This window comes from Cupressus sempervirens, chromosome 7 (assembly GCF_028749045.1).
Source record: "Cupressus sempervirens isolate cs-2001-9-10 chromosome 7, ASM2874904v1, whole genome shotgun sequence".
Classification (NCBI taxonomy): domain Eukaryota; kingdom Viridiplantae; phylum Streptophyta; class Pinopsida; order Cupressales; family Cupressaceae; genus Cupressus; species Cupressus sempervirens.
In genome coordinates, this window is record NC_143124.1 from 505,970,082 (window position 1) to 505,992,533 (window position 22,452).

Here is a 22,452-nt window from a genome sequence, read left to right on the forward strand (position 1 = left end):
TAAGTGGTACCATTAATTAAACTTATGGGTTGAGGAGGTTTTCAGATTCATGTTAATCAAGATAATAAGGATTTATTGTTGGAGTACTTGGATAGAAGATGTTCTATGTATTAGGACAATCTTTGACTCAAGGGAATGATCCCAACACTATAGGATCATACATATCATGTTGGAGTACTCAGGGAAAAGACATTATGTGTAGAAGGATGGTCTTTGGCTCAAGGGAATGATCCCAACACTATAGGAATGTACGATAACACTCACCTAGATGTGGTTGAACACCTCACTCTACATTTGCCTCTAGTTGTCCATTTGCCTTGTGATTTTATTTTGGGTATTATGCTTTTGTGTGCCCTTATGTTACCCATCTACTTAATTTTGGGTATAAGCCTTAGACTACATTAGAGCCTAGGTGGATCTTGGTTTTATCTCCAAGCTCAAGAGAGTAGTTCCTTATGGTTCCATGTAGTTGGGTGGTAAAACTTTTTGAAAGTTGCATGTGGTTTAGTATTGGAGTTTTAAGGTGCTTATGAAGATGTTTATGAAGATGCTTATGATGATATTTTGAAGATGTTTCCAAATTATGATGTACTTGAATTGAAGTAAAATATAAACCCTAAAATGGATCTTGATGTTGTATTTTAAAGAAAACAATGTAAAAGGGTTGGGTAGATAAGAAAGAGGGGTTTTAAATGAGAACTATTAATATGTAAAGATATAGTTGTTTTGATTAAGTAAAAAATAGGTTTTAAAGGACCTAAAACCTTTACATCAACAGAGTTCAAGACATAAACATCAATAATGAAAAGTGTCCAAAAACAACATGAAACAAACCTCAAAAAAAACAAGAGGTCATACAAGAAAAAGCTAGAAAAGATAGCAAAAGAACAACAAAGGAACAACAACTGACCAACTAAGAAGTATTTATCAGGTCAACAGCTTGATCCACTGGAGTGTACATGGTTTTAGCAGCAGCCTTCACCTTGTCTTTCTTATTGGTTTCCTCAATCTTCTTTGAGTGGGATCGGGTATGTTTACTTGGTCCCTAATTATCAACCCCTAGAGGGGAATCTTGGCTCTTAATAGCCTCATTCTTCTTCAAGAAATTACTCACATTGTCCACCAATTTTTTAACCTATTTATCCATATTACCCATCATGGTTTCAAGTTTGGCCACCTTCCCTTGAATGCTGTCGATATCCTTATTCATGACCCTTTGTTTAGCTTCCATCACTAGAATCTTATGCATGAGATTTTTCACTTCTTCAACATTCCCTATCACATCCAAAAGCTTATCAATGTGTTGTCATAAATTTCTTTCCCCTCTAGATGTTTTAATAAGTTATTCCATTTCCTTACTCAATAGCAACATTTTATGCTTGAGGATACCCATCTCCTTCTGAATAGAACTAGGCTTTCCAAATATGCCCTTAGAAGACACTCACCCACCTTTAGATTTATCACCCCAATCTGACATGGACCCCTATTCACCGTCATCTCCATACTCAGATTCCCCACTCTTCTTAGTATCATACTTATCCTTTTGTCGATGCAAGGAATTTATTTTCCTCTCCAACCGTTGAACCAGAGGCTTATCATTAAAAGAAGGAGAGAATCGCTCATCTTTGCATCCTTTACCCTTTCCTTTGCTACCACTCCTCTTTTTGTAATGATCTCTGACAATTTCCTCCACAAAGTCACTCTCCCAATCTTGATTAGAATCTTCCTCCTCAACATTCTTTTTCTTCTTTTTAGAGCTGCCACCTGAGCCTTTTTTTTAGCTAACCAGACCCCCTTCAACTTCATCTTGCATTTCAGAGTCATAGCCCTTATCTTGAATACTCCCTTCTATACCCTAATCAGGCCCTTTCAATGTTCTAGGTTTAAGAACTTTTTTGGATTTCAGCAAGTTCATGATCAAAACGATGAGAGCCTCATGGAAAACATCCTCGCCAGTGCAATCTTTCTGGATGGCCTGGGTAGATATTGTAAGAGATTGAAAAAGATAGAAAGGTAAATTTACCCTAACCTCATGTCAAAAATGGTTTGCCAACATAAAGTGGTATCTATACAATTTGGTACTCCCTCTCCTAAAAGTTCATTAATGATAAACATTGTGGTTATTCTTTTAGGAAAATTGTAAAAGATTATGTATCATGAATTGAAAATCTATGTAAAAGGGTAAAGGGTATTGTAATACCCCAAAATTGACACCTTTCCATTCTGAACCAATTTCAGTGCATTAGTCTTACATCATCAATTTCTTGATCAAAAAAGTCTTATTTTACTAGGCAATTCTAACCAATTGTCTCTACTTTATCTAAGTATAAAATTACAAAGAAATCCTAATATTGCAATAATCACATATCTTATTTAATTCCTAAACATAAACTTAAATTGGCTAATAAAACCCTCTAATTGAATTAATTTAATTATAAATCCTAGAACTTTAAATAAATATATTCACCCCATTTAGCTAATATACATGACATGAGGATTTAGATATATTTGATTTAATTAAATACCCTCATCTCAATTGTTGAATTTAAGTATTCAATTTATTGGAATATTTAGTTATGAGGTCACATTTAATTAAATAATTCCAATATTAAATTCAAATATTCTCTCCGTTTTAAATTAGAAATTATGAGTTAACTTTGAATTATAAAAGGAAACAAATCAATTAACTACATCATTCACTCCAAAAGCAATTAGTTAATTCATTCAATTATGGAAACTCTCTAGTTGAGTTGAACTCTCTAATCTAAACCATCCATCTTCTTCAATCTCAACCATCAATTGGTTTTAGAATTCTCGAAAAGAGACCTTATGCCTCTCATTTGAAAAAAAGGATGCAATTCATGATTATCAAAACTCTATCAGTTTGAGAGCTCAATGTTTGCACATTCAAATCTTTCTCACATTTACTTGCTTTAGTTTCTTATTCTGGATTAATATGCATACATTTAGTCTAGTTTGTTCTTCCTTTCAATAGATCAAATATGCATTATGCATTACATATAGCTTAAATTCATATCTTTCCATAGAAAATACCAAAAATATAGTGTAATTGCATTTACATTATAGCTTAATCTTGTATTCATCTAGATTAAATCCTTCATTTTAGTTGGTCTAGTTATTGAAATCTCAATTCTGAGAGTGTATTGTAAACCCCCATCTAGATAGGAGGCAAAAAATCACCTTGTGTAGACATTCAAGATGAACAATCACATATTTGTTCCTAGATGTACATGGCAAACAATGACCATGTTGAAGTGTGTGGTTAAATTAGAGGCCCAAATTTAGCACATACATTTATATTGCCCACTATAGGGTAACAAAATTGATTTTCTAGCCTCATTTATTCATATTTTTGTCATTTTGTATTTTACCTCTATACATTTCAATTTTGGTTCACTTGGGAAGTTCTTTCTTCACATAGGACCCTTATTTACTAGCACAGACTCTTGGAAAACATTGTGCAAGAGAATTGTTACTCACACATACATTTGTAGAATCTTACGTGATAGAACATAGTTTTTCATGAGAGTTGCATTCTCTTCTACAGCTCTAAATTCTATCTTGTACAGGTGGTCATTTGCTTTCCTAAAAATAGTAAAACCTCGCATGAGTTCTTGCATCAACAAGCTTAAAATTCTACATCTGCACTTGATATTTTGATAATTTCCTACTTTTTGATAACCAATTTACTAGATGTTTTGAAATAGCTTAATAGTTGTCTATAGGATGTATCTCAAAGACACCTTTGAAACATTTCAAAAATTGTTGACTGCTTGATTGTAGAAAAAATTTCAAAGATATGCATGTCAAAGAATATCTTTCAAACCCACAAAAATATTGTGTCTTATTTTCATGCTTTTAACACATAGTTTAATTAGGCCTAGTGAACTTCTCTAGGGCTCTAAATGAAGGGATACAAGATTATGCTCTTTATTACTTGGAAGTGATTCCCAAGAGTAAATCAGAAATGTAGATCCCTTTGGAAAATGGTACCCTCTGAAAGAAAGGAAGGTAATGGTTCTTGTGATGAGTCTTTTAGTGAGGGGATTATGCTCTTTTATAGTTGGCAAAATTATAAACCTAGAAGCTTCTACATAAGTTGGGCTTGATAAGCTAGCTCGGTGATTAATGTATTCTATGTGTTTGTGAGACATGAAGAGGATAGAAGAGTATTCTCTTCTCCATTGGAGAATAAAAAACATAGACCCTTGAATTAAATCTTGTTAGTATTGATAGTCACCTTTAGTGGGCCTATTGAAGTACTCAACCTTTGGAAACAACCCAAGTGAGCACGTACCTTTCACCAATGATTCAAATACATTATAACTAAGGGGCATTATAGAGATAAAGACTCCAAATTCATGTTAATCCATTCCTCTTGATTTTGGATATCACATATCTTAAGGAGGCTTTTTCTATTGTACTGAGCATCGCCACTCCCTATGCCCTATTTCCAAGGGGTGTACACTTTTAGATGTTAGTGTGGCTGAGAGGACTTAACCTCTCTTGTGATGCCACCAAGGGTTAATATGAATGGAATCCTAGTAAACACTTTGTAGTTAGTTTCTTACCTAGTTCACCTCTGAAATGGGGCATAATCTTTGTGCAAGGAGGGGGAAGATTCTTTCTTGTATATTCTCACCATAGATATGCACATGGATGTTTAAAGGTGGTATATGACATCAACCCTTGCCTTAAGGGTAACCTTTGAACATATATGTTATTAAGTCCTTGGAAACATTAAAAACATAGGTTCCCTCTAAGGGGTGACATGGTTGTGTGAGGTGAATGTATAGACATAAGTTGTGAAACAATTGCCTTCTCTACCATTTTTGTTTGTTTTAGAGATAAGGCATGTCTTTTTTTGTCAAAACTATCCAAAATGTCCAAAATTGTGTCAAGACTCCCTCATTCTTCTTATTTTCTTTGTCCTCAGTTGGATTGTTTTTTACCACTGCTTGTGTCCCTACTATCTAATTCAATCAATCTTGAAACCAACTTGTCAACTAGCCCAAAATATCAAACTATCAAATTTACCAATCTAAAACACTATTGAAATTTGTCTAGAAATTTTTAAAAAATTCTATAATCGATAAAAATTGGTCAAAATCTCTTCAAAACTAGTCAAACTATAAAATCATGTCACTTACTTGGTTTGTTATATAATATTGTGCAAGTCTGGATTGTAGGACCTTGTTATTTTTTTCTGTCGTGTTTGTTTGCATACTTTCTCACCTAGGAGGCCTAGTATTCTCATGCAAGACTTTACCAATTCTCAACCAAATTTTGGTCATAATTTGTCAAAATGCTCTATTTACTCATCTAAAAAGGAATTTACATTCCTAGTCTCTGCACTTACTCACATCAATCTATCAAAATCTTGCATCAAAGAGCATTTTCTCATGTGAACTTGTCTAGAATTATCCAAAACAATGAGTTATTTTTTTAATCATTTGTCAAAATTCTAGTCTAATATGGTCTCTATTCAGGGACACTTGTACATTTCTCTATCTATAATAGTCTAAAACTAAAACACATTCCTTGGTTGAAAACTTGTGACCCACATCTAAACTAGTCTTTTCTACATTGATCTATTTTTTCTTATATGCTACCATACCATGTCGTCATGATAGTCAATCTCTTAGTTGATCTAGCCACTTATCTAATTACTCATACCTTGGTATACATCACTCTCTCTATCACTTACACCTACTTTGAGATGAAATTATAAGTATGGTCCTTGTCTATGATTGTTGCAACTAGAAGTGGAAATGTGTTTCATTCCAATCAAACTAGAAGAGGTAGAGGTAGAGGTAGGAGTCAAGGTAGAGGTTGTTCCCAATTCTATACATAGTCTAAGTGCAATGGAGGATTCTTACAGTCTCCTTCACCTACTACATATGAGGAAAATCAGATTGATCTCTATCACCTATCAACAGACCTTGCATCAGATGAGTCTTTTCCATAAATATGAATCAAGTTAAGAATCTATTGTTTCAAGAATGTCCAAACTTGGAAATTTCATCTGCCAAATGTGAATTTTTCAATAAAAATAGAACAACTATACTTATAAACTCATATATTAAACCTATGTACACTACACCTATACATTCCAAACATCCACATATTGAAAACTTGCATACAAATAGAATGACAAACCAAAACTAGGAAATTGGAGAAAATACTAGAGGAGAAAACAAAGATAGGAACTAGAGAACTAATAAGTTCAAAGGTCACTACACCAGCACAAATGTGTATGGGGACACTAAAGAAATAACCCCAAAAGACATAGAAAATTGTCATAAAGGAAAATTTTTCTAAAAGATGATGGAAATCTTACTCAATGAGGAAAAATAAAAGCATTTCCACAAAGTAGCTCAAGAAGGGGCCAAGCTACCATCAGAATACAATGTGGAAACTATTATCATCAAAAAGGAAGAATTTGAAACCTCTAAACTCCAAAACAAACTTCAATCCATGTAGGAGAAATTGGCACAAATGATGAAAGACAAGAAAAACCTGCTAAACAATACATATTGGATGCTATTTTTCCATTTCCTTTTGACAAGGATCTTTACATACCTCCTTTTCCTAGAGGAGACGAGCGACCTAAATATAACAAATACATGTGCATCTTTGATCCCTAAGCTCACTTAAGGGAGTTTAGTGCCCTACCCATGGAGTTCATACATGACCAAACATACCTCATGCACTTGTTCCCATATAGTCTAGGTGGCTAAGATATGGAATGGTTTGAAAGATTTCCTACTGGGATTAAAACTTTTGATGAGATTGCCAACTTGTTCATATGACAATATTCACACAAAATTAAACATCTAGTTAACATAAAAGATCTTTGCCAACTCAAATAGAGAACTACAGAACCATTCTTGACATTTCTTTAGAGATGGAGACAAATGCACACCAAGTCTTCCCACAAGATACCTAAAAGTGTAAAGCTTGACATATTCATGGATGACCTCTTACTTGATTTTGGGTACAAACTACAAATTCAAGGATCCAATACCTTCAAAGATATGATTAAACAAGGTATCCACATATAAAAATTCATGGTTAAGAAAGGTGAGTTAACCCTACAAAAAGACAACAAACAAGGATCCAACTCTAGCAAAGACAAATCCAAATACATTAATAAAAATTGAGATGAGGTACATGATGGAGTAGTGGAAAATATCACTCCTGAGCCTCATAAGGAAGCTTTCAATCTCATAGATATAATACACATAGCTAAAGCCATTGAGAAGGTCATTGCACACACTAGACAATATAGAAACAATGCTAAAAACACATATTGGGCTTCTAGACCCAAACATGAATACAAACCCCTAGTTGAACCTCTTGAAGTGGTCTATAAGACACTTCTTCAAAATTAGATTCTCACTCCTCTAGACAATTCTTTTCCATATGATCCACAACCAAGGCCTAAATGGTGGAACAAAAATGCATACTATAAGAACCACCAAAACAAATGCCATAAAGCCAACAACTGCATTAATATGATATATAAGACTTAGAACCTCATGGATGATGGTGATGTAGTTGTGGGAGGACATAACAAAAACTTAGACCATAAAGAATTTAAAGAACCCTTTCCTCTATATGAAGAGGGAGAGACATCTAAACTAAAAAGAAATAACAAGGTCAACTACACATATACCAATGATGACAATGTCATCAATATGGTTGAACCTCTAGAATTTGAATATTGTGATGTTATCACAATCAAAAGGAAAAATGACAATGCAAAAACTAAAGACACCATTCATCCTTAGAGGAGCTATGTCTCTCGAATCTAATCAAGGACAATCATAATTTTGTGCTAACATTGTCACATGGTCCCATGCCCAAATAGTACTCAAAGGCTCTGTGCCTACTATACCTAAGATTGAATAACTCAAAGACAAAGCTATTGTTGGTCCGACTAGCAAGAACACAAAACTTGCAACATCTTCCAATACTACAAAATAAAACAATTATTGAAACATTACATCAAACTAATTCTTAGATAAATATTTTTGAACTGCTTAAAATCTTGTATTATCATACGAAGATTCTTGACAAAGCTCTTATTGAGGCCAGCATACCTAAGGATCTTGATCTCTATCAGTTTCAATCCATGGTGGGTCACATAACTTTGCCTCACTACCAGTCTTTCTCTAGAAAGGATGATAATTCTATAAGTCATCCTCATAACCAACTACTTCATATCCAATTCATGATCCATCATAAATGCATTTGCTATGTGCTTTTTAGATAATGGTGTTAGTCTTAACATCTGTTCCACTAGTTATCTTACCCAATTGGGCTATGATGAGAAGTGCTAGTTATCTTACCCAACTGGCTATGATGAGAAGTCCATCAATCCTTGCAGGGAAAATTTCCATCAAGGCATATGATGAAGAAGAATGAAAAACCAAAGGTCTTGTTGTGAATTGCCTATGAAAATAGGGCCTATAGAGAGAGATGCCATATGTTAGGTCCTTGACATCCTCTAGCATACAACATACTATTTGGAAGACTTTGGATTCATGAAATTTAGGTAATCACTTCAACTTATCACCAATGCATAAAGTTCCCATTCCAAGGAGCAAAGGTGACAATACCTATCAATACTAGCTACACATGTAACATGTTGAATTTTTTTGTACATTTGTCCCAACCAATTTAGATTCTACTAACAATCATGTTAACAAGATGGAAGACATGAAAAATGTTGGTCAAATAGATAGTATTGACAAATGAGTGTCAACACACTTAACCATTTTCACTATGTATGTTGAGTACACAATGTATGTTGAGCAAGAATTTCAATAGGTGTCGAGTCACAGTTAGTGTTGAGTAGATCATAGTGTAGTATGTGCCAAGTAATCCAGAATTGTTCATGTGCTAAGTAACAGAATCATTCAGATACCAAGAAATTTAGAACAACATATGCTGAGTAATATAGTATATAACAGGTGTCGAGAAAACTAGAAAATGTAGCTAATGTTCAGCAATCTAGAAACAGTATGTGTTGAGCATCAGTAATACTTCATGTTCTGAGCAATGCAAGATCAGCAGAAGAGTTTGTATTTGCACAAACTAAGATGTGAACCATTTTTGGAGCTGACTTAGAGAAATTTTAAAGGAGAAAAAGGATAAAGATGAATCATTTACATTCCCTATGCAATATGCATGCAACCAATCAGAAAAATGGTGAAGGCATGCAACCAATAAGAAAAATGCAAAGTATGAGCAAGAATTTGAGATTCAATGTGGATCATATATCCATACCTAATCCTAAGTCTTTGCATTATTTATAAGGAGAATGAATGCACCATTGCATGTGTGGAAGAAAATAGTATAAGGGGAGATTATAGCAAAATTTCAGTGTGAAGAGAAAAGACTTAGAGGAATAGAGCAATAGTTTCATAACAAGTTGATTAGAATAGCACAAGGGAAAAGGTGTACATACAGAGATCAGATCAAGCAAGGATCAAAATAGGAAGAGTAGATCTTGTACCTCAACCCAACAATTTGAGATTGCATTCAATCAGGTCAAATGTTCTAGTACTCTTTCATAATTATATTAGAGGTTGAAATCCTATGGTGATAGGTTAGCTTAACAACTAGGTAGGAGAGCCTTTGGAGAAGGTCAAGAAATTCCTTTTAAGTTAGGTGGGTTTAACAGCCTTTATGTAGATCCTTTAATAGGGTGACACTTTATGTAAAGTGTTTGTAAATCCTTTCAATAGGTCACATTTAATAGTGTGTTGTAGCCTTTAACAAGGCAAGACTTGAAGTGTTGAACTCATTGTTGCAGTAATTTTTGTGGGTGTCATCCCCACCCTAGTTTTACCTTCTTATTCTTGGAGGGTTTCTAGGTTACCAAAATCTCTTGTGTTATGTGGTGATGCATGTTTTCATTTCATGTTTTTTTATATGTTTACATGCATGCAAATTGTTTTTCAGATATGTGTTAATAAGAGTTTGAAAGGATAAAAATAGATTACTTCTGATTCACCCCCCCTGGCTCTTAGAAGTACTCTTCCCCTTTGGACATTCCAATAGAAAATACTCTCAAACTGAAAGAAACTAGCATAGGAGAGTAGAAAACAGAACCAATAATATCTCTGACAGCTCTTCCTATACCTCCTTATCACTATGGGAGACCCTCTAAAGAGAAGACACCCTTTTTTGTACCATCTAATACTATCTTTGATGGTGCTTTTGTACATGCCATTGTACCTTTAAAAGAAAAATATGAGAAAAAAGCCATTTTTGCATGGTTGTATAGGGAAGAAGTCCCAACTAGTATCAAAATTTAGTCTCATGAAATATTCCTTGAGAAGTATGGGAAATGCCTCAAACTGATGAAACAACCAAGTTTTAAAGGAAATGGTCCAATGGGGCCAAACAATAAAGGTCTAATAGATCTAATCGAAGCTACATCTAGATGGAATCATGATACAACAGGTCTAGGTTTTAAAAAGATATTTATTGATACAAAAGTCTACACCCTTTCTTGAGGTATGACCCTCAAGTGACCTCGTGTAATATTGAAACAACCTCCAAGTGTGGTACTTTCACTTTGACATTGAATCTGTAGAGAATGATGACTTCCCTACAATCAAGATGCACCTATACTACTACTTGAGAGGAAAAGCAAGAGAGATCACATAAAACTAAAATGTTGAAAGGGAAAGGGGGTGATGCATGAGATTGAAAAAATGGTTGCAAATCTACCTATACATGCACATAACATTAATAAAACACTTAAATACACAAATCTTGGCTCAAATTTACTCTTTCATAATTTTCATGAAGGTAAAACTAATGAAATGTTGCAAGGAAACAAGTTCACAAGACAAAATTCAGTAGTAGGCTACACATGATATGCAAACATGAAAGAACAAAAAAAAACCCATACAAGGAAAGAGATTGTACAACATATTAGACTAGCAAGATAAGGTAAAGCTAAAATTCTCATTCATGCAAGGCAAAAGGGTTACAAATACATAGCATAATGTTGTTGCAATGAACCAGAGAAGAACCCGGACAACTTGCCTTATAGATTAGGCATAACTTAGAGCTAAACTTGAAGTTCAAACCCTAACAAGACTGGAGTTAAGAGTGGTAGAGAAGCAATAATGAATATCAAAATAAAATTTGATCATGAAACTTGTTTTAGAAGTGATAGGAAGAGAAAAATAAAATGCACTCAATTAGAAAAGATCAAATCCAAAAGATCTAATCATTACAAGTAATGAATAGGCATGGGAATACATTGGTGTCATGCCAACAAGACCCAAAAGTCACCCAAAATTAAATGAATAGGTCCTTGTGACATGTGGTGGACACATAAAGTCAAATCATGTCACTATCAAAAAATCTAAGATAGGATAACACACAACTTGGTCAACACTAGAGACCGAGCTACTCAGTCAAAGAACAAATTGAGCCACTAAGCAATATAAAACACCAAGCTACTTCATCAAAGAACTTGTTGGTGTTTTAAACTACCAAGAAATAAAATACTTGATACCAAGATGATGAAGAAAAATTTAGCTTGAGGATTAGCTTTTTCCTATGTTCAACTAAGAAGTCCTCAGATCTAGACCCAACTTCAACAAAATCACCAAGATTTTATACTCTTTAGGTTCTACAAAACCAAGGCATGTGCACCTGGGGATAAAAGGGGTTTGAAACTAGATATTATCTTCACACTTCATTCACTTATTGATATTCATTTACACACACCTATCCCCTATAGCAGATATTTGGTCACAAGTCCTCTAAGATTTACATTTAACTCAATAATAGCAGCTAACCGTAACACAGAAATAAAATGCAACCAAGTGCTGACCAACAATTAAAATGTTTAACATGAACAGTAAATTTGATTTTGAAATTTGAAACTATGCTTCATGCAATTCTATGGTTCCTTCTCATAAAAACTTAATTAAAATGATCAATGCTTGGGGATCAAAGTCTACCCAACAAGTTTTTTGATCTAATCAATTTTATTACAATCAATATGATCAACAATTTACCCTAAACCTCATTCTTATGCATATCCTTCTTATTGACTAGAAGTCCTATCACTTCACTGAAGCATTTACTTAATTCATCGACTTAAAAGAAATAGAAAACTAATATACAAGCTATCCTAGTTGTACTAAATTGAATAAGCTTTGCTCACACAACCTCAAGATAACCAATTAATAACAATGGAGACAAGATTTAGAGAAAACAGATATGGTGGTAACTTTCCTTTTTATTAAATTTCTTTGAAAATCACACAACATTTATGTAAAACATAGAATGACTTAGGATAAGACAACATGATCCTTCAATGTTAATCTACTCTCAGATTTGTAGAGAAAATATATCACAAAATTAACATCAAGAATACTTGGCCGAATGTAAGCCTAGCAAAAAACTAAAAGTTACATAAGAGTTTCTCTAGCCTTGGGATCTCATTTATATAGCATGAGATGCAAAAAGCTTCAAGCCTAGAGAAGAATGACAAGTTTCCTTAAGACAAAAAGATATTTACAAAAAGGTTACTATCATAAAAGACAAAATTTGGTGCAAAAGAATGTTTACACCATAAAAATTGCTTTTGTGGGACCACTTCTGCTACGGCCTCTTATTATTGGGGAGCTCCACTTGATAATTAGCCTTGATTCAATTTTCATTCCTTGAATTGTATGATGATTGGATTTACCTTGGACCAGGTTCTAATATTTGAAAGTTGAGTCTAACTTGCAATTCTCCATCTAGGTCATCTTGTACTGGCAAACCAACAATTATACTTGATTCTTTTGTAGCCAAGCTATCAATTTGAAATTTTATACTTGTTACTGCAGTTGATTGTTTATATTTTTCCTTTTTTGCTTTAACTAAAGTATCAATTATTTTTAGTTCATCTTGGTCTACCTCATCTTCATTAGTTTCACTGAACACTAACTATTTTGAATGTACAGATCTATCATCCACTTGTTGAAAAGTGTGTCATCTGGCCAATTAAAATTCAATATGTCATGTTACTTTTTTAGAACATGTTCTCCTAGTTTATTTATTTCAAAAAATTCCCTTCTTAAAGAATAAAAAATATTTGAACTTTAACAAATTCCTCAGTTGTTTTGGCTAACCATGCATGCCATCTTTCATTTATCACTTTATTTAACCTAAGGCACAACAAATCATCCAATTCTTGGGCCTAGTCCTCTTTATTCTTCAATTTATCTATTTTCTTGAGTGCATGAGTGAACTATTCAAAAACTTCATCTAGATATCTATAAAAACAATTTATGATCCTTTTTTGCAAAGTGACTCTCTTGTAATCAAAATCAGAGAGGTCACTAGTTATGTCAAATGTTTTCTCTATTTTCTTATAAGACAAACTAATAACTGAGAAGCATAAAAGAGTGATGTCCCTGCTCCTATTATTCCACTTGTTTAAAATTGGCTTCAAAGTTGCCTCATTATTTTTCAGCTCACTCCATATATCCATTAACATGGACAATTCTCCCACTATTTTTTTCCCAAATTTCTTGTCCACTTGAGTCATCTAAGCCTCCAATTGATGTATCATATTTCCTCTTTCCTCATATGCCTTTAGCATCTCTTCAAATCTAGCATTGAGCTCCAAGAACTAATCCTTGCCCTTCCTAGCAACAACAACTCCAAAATCCACCATTTCTTTAGTCATTTTGGACACCTTTTCACTATCTACCTCCTCTCCCCTATAGACCATGAGGCTACCTATATATTTAGCATTTGAGGCTTCTTGCATCCTGGTTTTATCCTTTTTCTAAATAGACCATATTACTAAGGCTTGATGATCATTACTATATTTCAATCCCTTATGGGCTTGTAAGACCTCTTCTTCAACTTTGAACTGAGTATCTTTCACTTTTCTCATAGAGTTAAAAACCATGGGATTTGCAAAATCCCATTTAGGTAATATCTAAATTCTTGAATCCCTTAACAACTATCTTTCCCCTTCAAGGGTTATTTGTGCAAACTCCTCCATGAAACTAGATTTAATTTCTTCTTCAATTTCAGAGTCCTTTTTACCAGGTTGCTCTGGTTTGATCATTTTAAACTTGGCCTCAAATTTGTCAATATTTCTTCTCCACAAAAACTGAGAAAATGTTCTTGAATTGAAAAAACTCTCATCATCAATAAATTTCTTAAAGGTTTGTGCTATTACAGGATCTATTTCCTTACCTATGTAATTTCCCATAGTGAGAGCTAGTGTTTGCATAGGAGGTTCCTCAAGCACTCCTCCTTCTATATCTATTGTTGTAACTACAACATCCTTCTCCCCTCCCATTTGTCTCAAATACTCTCTCAAGGGTCCTTCATCATCTATCTGGAGTGGGGTCTAGGTAGGGGAGTATTCTTCAACCTTAGAAGATGATCCCTACTCCAATTTATGCTTCTTAGGTATAAGTGTAGTAGGTGGGTGTTTAGGGCTTGGTCTTTGAATTAAGGAACAAGTTGTACACTCTTGGCCACTATATACTTGGCTTTATTTTTCAATGTGTACTACCCTAGGTTCAAAATCATCTTACTTTCCAATCTTTTCTCCACCTCAATGGCCTTGTCAGGGTGTGCTTGGGTTAGAATTTCCTCCTTCTCATTCAAAGTTTGCATAAAATCAACAAAATTGTCCATTAACATATATATTTTTGTACCCTCATACTTTCTATTAGCAAGGGGATCATGGCTAGGCTCAAAATAATTTATAAAATCCAGGACCTTACTATATACTTTCCATTTCTCTTTCCTAAGTTCCTACTCTTGTAACGAGAACTTATTCCTAACTATATCTTCTTGAAAGTACAAAATGTGTTTATGAGATTTGGCTTTAGTTCTTTCTCTTAATAAGTCATAAAATCCCTTCAGGTCTATAAAGTGAGCATGGGATTGAGCCATTTGATATTTATCTAAAAACTTCTCCAAGTGCCTCCATCACTTTTTGACAAAAATAATATTGTGCACAATAGTAACTTGGGGGGAAAAAAGTACCTTTGGATTTTCCCAATGATTCTCTTTCTTCCAATGATCCTATTTTCCATAGGAGCTTAGAAATTCCTACTTTCAAAGTCACTTGATAGTGTAGAACATGTGGTTTTCCAAAAAAATCATAAACTTTGAGTATAGTAGACACTGCATATGGGATGATGTCTCCCCAATTGTGACTTATCATCAACGCTTTGGCATGATCTTTCAGTCTGATTAGTTCTAGTATATGTTGAGGTATCCTAGGGCTATCCCCTACTAACAACATTCTAAGCTTGGAGGCAAAGTACCTATCAAATCTGACAAATCTTGAATCAGTTGCCTCCTATGCCATAATTGCACTCTACAATTGGACAAGGAGTTTTTCTCCATCTTTTTCCAATTCCAACTTCATTTATTTAGAGAAAAAAGTTACTCCCTTATACAAACATATGTAAATTAACATGGAGTACCAACAAAATGGCTTATCAACTTTAGCCTTTGAAATACCCATTAACCCAGTATGAATCTCTTCTACCAAGAGAGTAGAAAAATAAAAAATATAACTGATACCATACTGAAGGGTTTGAGAAATAATGAAAACAAAAGAACTAGGGATGTGGTCTTTTTCATCCATGTCAAAAAATCTTACAGAGAGAGAAATACAATGCTTGTGCTCTAGGGTTGAAATATTTTTCAATAATGGTTCTGGAGTATTTGGCATAACCAAGGGTAATGGTCCTATCTTGACAAAATGTTCTCTTAGTGGTCCTCCCCTTAAATATACCCTTTATGTATCATACCTAGCCTAGAGGTCTTCCATATCTATGTTCTTATGAACTATGCATGGTTAGGATTTAATTTGAAAACCTCTCTAATTAATTCTGGTGAAACCCTAAAAAGATTATCACCAGCATTATTCTTCACTATCTTGGTTATTGGACCATATTTCTTCAACATTATTGCAAGCAAATCATCATCAAAGAAAACTCCTGTGATAATTAATTTGCTAATGTCAAATTCCCATTTAGAGGGGTATCAAGTCTTCTTTTTACAAACCATGTATGGAAAAGTTGTAAACCCCCGATGGACACTTCAACATCTCTCAATGAGTTTTCTTTGTCATAAAAACCCTCACTGACCAATAACCTAGGGTTCTTTGGTATGAATTCTTTATCCCTAGCAAGCTCATTCATGGATTGTGGAATTTTCTCTAAGAAGTCATCATGCACAAGCCTTTTTACATAAATTTTTTTTGCCTGAGAAATCACTTCATGGAGGCATGTTTAATAATTATCTTACTATGAATATACTTTCTCAATTTCTCAAAAATCCAAAATATTCACCTGATTTAACTATTTTTCTCCTTGAAAATTATTAATAGCAACTCCAAACCCTTGGAAAAGTGTCTTTAGCTCTGAAAATCTTCTCTTTGTGAAAATTTTGCAACTTTAGTGTTCAATAATAAAAATTAAGCACCCTTATTGCAAAATTGATCTCACACGGAATAACATTAATCAAAATTAATACCCCAATAGTCATATTTTATGCCACCCTGTGGAATTTGAAATTTAACCATTGATTTTTATAAATCAGATGATTTAGCTTTAAAACCAAATGACTATGTTATACTTTAATGAAACTGGCCACACATCAACACAACACTTCCCTACATTTGCTAAAGTTTGAGCAATTTCAAATTGTGGGAAAGCATCGATCGTTGATATTCACAAGATTGATGATCATGAAAAAACCTTTGGAATTACCATTTTTGCCTTTTATATTTTGGGCCCACTTACACAGTCACCATCCAACTTGTTAAACATATAAGCTTCTCAAAAAATCAGCATAAAATATTTGGCATGTGTCTCACCTCAGCATTACTAGGCAACTTTTTGAATGACTAACCCCACCTAGACGTGTGTCATCAAGGTGCTTCCCCACTTTCTTTAAAAATTGAACATCTTCATCAAGTAGGAAAGCACTCTTTGTTGATCTCCAAATGATCGACGTTTTGATAAGATTTACTTTGTTTGAAACCTAGTTAGCAACATCAACCAATGAAAATGAGTTAACCTACCATGTGTTCTGACACTTTTCCATCCTAGTGATGCATTAAAAAAATGATATCATCCTATACATGTTTTAGTAAGGTGCTTCACCACATTTCATAAAGTCCATACATCTTCAAATCATGGGAAAGTGTTGATTGTTGATCTTTGCAAGATCTATGCTGCAATGTTGCATTGTTTAAAATAGTCCCAGTCACCTAATTTATCCAATGAAATGGCTCAAGATTTCTAGTGTGTCCTAATAATGGTTTGACAACCTTGAACTATTCTAAAAATTTCAACTATTGCAACTCATTAAGGAATTGGCATCATCAGGGGCTACATGTCATGTAGGTGCTTACCCACATTTCATAAAACTCAAACACTTTCATATTTTGGGAAAGTGCTCATCGTTGAAATTTCTTTGGTCAACATTTTGTACAAGTATACCATACTACAATTAAAACACTTTTGATGAACACTAGTGAGTCAACATGAGGTTAAAACCATGGTTTAAAAAAAAGGTTAATAGCAAAACGAATTTAGGGAAAGTATTTTTAAAGTAAACACTAAGAAAAATAAAAAGAATTTCTAAAACAAAAAGCTTCCTGTATATTTTCAAAATAAACCAATACTCTCCTATCTTTTGAAAACTAGGGCATAAACAAGTAGGGTTTCATGAAACTTAAGGTTTTCATCTAGGGATTTTAACATGCCCTACCTCTAAAATCATGAATCCACTAATTTTTCATTGTGAAATGCAACACATTTATTAAATGTGAAAAACTAGGCCAACAGAATAGGTTGAGCCACTCTTTATCAAAAAAAATGACACTCAGCAAAAGAGAAAATTGAGCCAACATGAAATGTTAACGACCAAATTTGGTGCATTAACCCACTGCAAAGAATCCAACCCATTGAAGATCTCTCAAACTAGTTATCAATGATGGGTTGAAGGGGGGAAAAAATAGCCAACATTCTTAGTGACTCCAAGGGGATTCTTTCCTGCTAAGTATAAGATCAATGGCCATAAGAAATCAATTGGGTATAGAGTCACCAACAACTTCACAAAATTATGCAACCAACAAAAAAAAAGCTTTGAAAAGCCTCGGGAAGCTCTAGAGAAGAGAAAGGCTATGCATGTATACTTCTTGGAAAGCTAGAAAACCTACTCTTCTATGTACAAGTATTTACAAAACAAATCCATTAATTGGCTTGATGAAATAACTTCCTTTCTTCCTTATCTTGGAATGCTTGACATGTTCAAGCATCATCCTTCCATCATTACTTGGCTAGCTACAATACAACATTCCACATGAACTTGATATAAAAGATGACCCTCCTATTTGATTATACCACTCATTTTGATGAATTAAATCATATTGCATGTCCTTGAAGAGAAAAATTTCCTCATTAACCTCTTGAGACAACCACATTCCTTTAGATGTTCCATTTATTATTATTACTCAAAAACCTTAGCTAATGTTGTCTTAGGTAGAACCTCTTCATTATCAGCAGTAAAGGTAGGGAGTTTATTGAAAAGATTAGCTTTCATCTTATCCTCTCTCTTAGCCAATAAAATATGTTTCCCCTATTGTTATTTCACACCTTGGATTAGATTTCGAATGAAAACATCTTGCTCATGGATAACATAGATTCTTGGCTCAACCTCATCCATATACCTGAATGGATCCAAGTAGTATTCCTCCTCATTAAAGAGAGTATAATTCATGTTTTTAGGACTAATCATGTAAAGCTCTATATGATTAGTGTTAAATGACTCTACTATAATGGAGGTCTTTGTGCCATGTTTAGTTCTTAAAAACATGCGGGACCAATCAGTAGCAATACACGTGCCACTTATTTTAGTAGTGAAATTTATAGATAAACAAATGGAAGAGTGTGTAGGGAGGTCTTTAATAGATATATCTTGCAAAATAGTGTAACTTAGACAAGAATGAAAATCCAAATTTAAATCTTTGAATACCCCTATTGTTCTATAAGAATTTCCATCTAACTGAGTAACCCCTTTATTCATAGGCTCATACTTTATACCTAGTTGGTCAACAATCCTCCTAGGCATGATTGAGGTACTAGTACCAGAGAATATCATGCAATTATTAAGTAATTTATCACCTATGATGAAAGAGATATAAAAGGGAGGTGGCTTTATTTTCTTACTTTGATTTTCCTCCTTCTAGGGTTGTGCATAGATGGTTGAATTTGATGATCCACTATTCATTGACATAGGAGCAACCTTAAACTCATCTATCTTCTTACAGCTATGATCCTTATTCTAACTTTGAAATGGGGGAGCTACCTTGTTTTGATTAAGTAAAAATAGGTTTGAAAGGACCTGAAACCTTTTACAAAGTATCAAGAACTTGATAATAGTAGAATAAAAGAAGTCTTAAATGAAATACAAAAAGTCTAACAACAAAGATCACCAACTAACAGGCCTTACATATAATAGATACAAACAAAAAATTAGGAGGCCAACCATAAACAAAGCTGAAAAAAATAGAAAAAGGACAATAGAAAACCAACACCTAGACAACTATGTATTCTTCAGCTAGTTAGCAGCTTAATCTGCCAGAATGTGAATGTTCTCCATGCTAGCCTTCATTTCCTCCATCCTGTTCGCATCCCCAACATTCTTGTAATGAGCCCTTGTGCACTTACTTGGTCCCTAGTTCTTGGTCATAGTAGGTGAATCATGCCTTTTGTCCTACTCAACCTTTATCAGAAGATTGCTAACATTATCCACCAATTTTTTTTAAATGTTTTTGTTATGATTAGCCATCTTCTTAATCAATTTCTCGACATTACCCATTCTAGCCTCTAGACCCTCTATCCTCTTTTGAAAATCAGTAATAACCTTCTCCAAGACCCTATTTTTATCTTCAACCATTGGGATCTTTTTCATTACATTTTTCACCTCTTTAGCATTACCAATTACTTCTAATAGCCGATCAATATGTTGACCCAAAATGCATTCCCCTCTGGCTGTCTTACTAATCTACTCCAAATCCTTAAAAATAATCTATATTCATTGCTTTAGTTTCCCAAATTCCTTCAAAATGGGCCCAATATTACCCAAAATCCCTTTTATAACACCCATCTCCCGCTCATCCATCTTATGATCAGGGGATTGATCCTTTTCACCATAATCCTCATTTTCTAGAGCCATATTCTCATAGAGATTCTCAACCCCACTATTTAATTTCCTTTCATTCATGACATGTATGGATACACCACTATTTCTCTCTTGATTTCTACCACCAAAATCCTCCTTACCACAAATAACATAAGACACACCTCTATGTGTTTGAGCTTGATATCCAACATTGGACTTATTTGTGTTGGTTCCTCTTGTACGATCAAAGCTTGAGAAAATGCACCTTAATCATTGGATCGATAACCACACCTATATTCTTCCCATTCTTGAGCAAGATTATTTTGGTAAACAAGTGCCTAGGTTTGACTTGAGGCTTCATGGTGCACATTATTGAAAGATTAATTTTAGCTCCATGGAGCCTACCTTTGATGTGCTAGCCTATTTGAATTGTAAATTTTCATTGTAAGGCTAGGGGGGCCTAATAATTGGAGATTGATGTCCTTTGAGAGCTATCACCTCATTTCCAAGGGTCTGAATTAACAAATTTTGTTGACCAATAGTCTGCTTGATAGTTTGTGTCTCCAAGATTTGATCTTGAAACCTTCTATCTAGGATTAAATTTTGATCCTAAAGATTCTTATCTAAGTTTTTCATCATACCCTTCAATAATTTTTAGTTCCTCTAACTCATTGGAAGATGTAGAAGTCAAAGGAGAAAAATCAAGAGGTTCCAAACTAGAATATGAGCCACTATAGGTTGATGTATAGGCATATTAGGGAAGAGGGTTGTTCGAGGTCTTGGAGCCAATGTCACACTTCGAATCAAAGTATTTTCCACTGTAATAGAAAAATTGTATGCATCTGGCAGAATATTTCCTTCCACTACCTATAATGTAGCTGTAATTTCTTTATTAAAAGCCTTGATGTAATGCAAGAAAGCATTACCAAGAAGAGGCTTTATTGTAGCAAGAATTATATCCCACATTTTCTAAAATCTATAGTTGAATTCAGTCATGCACTCATGGGGTGCTCTTTTAATTGTAGTCAGCTACTCCAAAACTGAGAAGTTGTCACTTTTATCTTCAATATGTTTACATAGTCTTTCACCTAACTCATCCTAGCTATAGATGGAGTTGTGTGGTAATCCTCTATACCATTGTAAAGCCTTCCCTTTTAATAATGAAGCTAAAAGTCTAACAAAAACATCATCCTTTGTGATACCATGAATATTATAGAAATTTGATATTTCTTGAATATGCTCTATGGGAGAAATGGAAGTTTCATCGGTGAAGTTAGGTACACTTTTAAGTGTAGCTATAGGTATATCGTGTCTTTCAGCCAATATGAGTGGGTTGCTACCATTAAATGTGGAAAAAAATTGATTCATAAAGAGAGCCATATGAAATAATGGCCTATTCAAATGAATGGATGGAATCCTAGGCTATGATCTAGAAATTGGAGGAGTAGTAAGAGATCTAGGGGATGGAGTAGTCATTTCTATACCTCTTTTTGGTGATAAATAAAGTCCATTTCTTCTTCTTCTAGAGTTTGAAAGTGAGAGTTGATTAAATTCAAAATTACACCTAGAAGATGCCCTTGTTTGAATTATGGGCATGAATCAATGCAAATCTAGCCTGAAACCAAAATATCGAGATAGAGTCACCAAGTGCTTGGATGTGAGCCTCTTGAAGGTTGAAATGCTAAGAGAAACACTATCTTCTTAGCATAGAAGTTGAAGTCCTTTAATTGACACTAGATAATTAGTAGACTTCTTAGTAATCTTGAGTGTAGTTCCACCAAGCATGCCAAAAACTATTGAAAAAAAAGTCTACACCCATGCTTAGGGTATGACCCTCAAGAGACCTTGTGTAACATGGAAATAATCTGAAAAGTGTGGGACTTGAAATCAAAGGTTAAATCTTTGGAGAATTTTGGCTTCCTTACAATCAAGATGCACCTACACTACCACTTGAGAGGAAAAGGTAGAGAGATTGCATAAAATTAAAATATTAAAAGGGAAAGGGAGCGATGCACCAGATAGAAAAAATGGTTACAACTTTCCTTGTAAATGCACATAACATTAACAAAACACTTAAGTACACAAATCTTGGCTCAAATTTACTCTTTCATAACTCACACAACTGTAAAACTAATGAAATGTTGCAGGGAAATAAGTTTGCAAGACTACATTCACCAACAAGCTACACATGAAAGAACAAAAAATAAATAACCCATACAAGGAAAGAGA